This window comes from Epinephelus moara, chromosome 7 (genome assembly GCF_006386435.1).
Source record: "Epinephelus moara isolate mb chromosome 7, YSFRI_EMoa_1.0, whole genome shotgun sequence".
NCBI lineage: Eukaryota > Metazoa > Chordata > Actinopteri > Perciformes > Serranidae > Epinephelus > Epinephelus moara.
In genome coordinates, this window is record NC_065512.1 from 41248469 (window position 1) to 41249664 (window position 1196).

Sequence of the window (1196 nt, forward strand, 5' to 3'; positions counted from 1 at the left end):
CTGTGGCCATCAAACTGTACAACTCCTCCCTCGAGTGGCCCTGAGACTTTTTCACACACTGCAATAATCTAATGTAACTTGTGCAATAACCCCATTTCACCCTGACTGTATATATTCTGTTTGTGTAAATAATCTTGTTCAGCTTACTATATATATATATATATATATATATATATATGTATATATTTATTTATGTTTATGTTTGTTAATAATTCCTGCTTATTTAACTATATATTTGTAAATACTGTTGTTTAAATTTCTTATATTTTCACGTATCTTTCCTCTCTTGCAAGGAGCACCTGTAACATAAATAATTTCTCCTCGGGGATCAATAAAGTATTTCTGATTCTGATTCTGATTCATTTCAAACTTCAAATCAAATCAAACTTTATTTGTATAGCACTTTTCATACATTAAAAATGCAGCACAAATTGCTTCACAGAATAAAAACAAACAAAAATACTACATACATATTGAAAACCCGCCCCTCCCAACCCCACAGATAAACACAAACACACACACACGCACCCGCACACACACACACACAGTCAATAGTCAATAACATGGCTGGGCACTGAGGAACCAAGTGAGGAAAGAACCACCTATGGGGAGCCATCCACACTGAGAGGCGTCACAGCCTACGGCCACAGGGAACGCCGCCACAGAGACCACCCCGACTCAGACAGACCGGGGTAGACTCCACACATGGTGCAGAGCCTCCCAGTCCCGGGGTAGACTCCACACATGGTGCAGAGCCTCCCAGTCCTCTGGGCCTGAGGGATCTCCAGGACGGCGTCCCCGCGGGCAGACTGGACACACCTCTCAGTGTGGAGGCCCCCCATGAGGAAACACTGGAGCTAAAGACTAAAAGACTAAAAGGCAATATGATAAGATAAAACAAGTATGAGATGAAATAACGATAAAATGCATAAAAATGTAAGGATTTAGAAAGAATTAAAGATTTAAAGATTAAAATAATATTAATAATAATAGATAAATAAATAAATGAAGATTTAGAAACTTAATAATAATAAAATCATTTAAAAGCATTAGAAAGTAAAAATAACATATAATAGAAGAATTAAAAGAGTAAAAAAAATCAGTTAAAAGCCAAATTAAAAAGGTGAGTCTTGAGCCTCCTTTTAAAAACATCAACAGTCTCTGCAGTCCTGATGCTCTCCAGCAGGCTGTTCCAT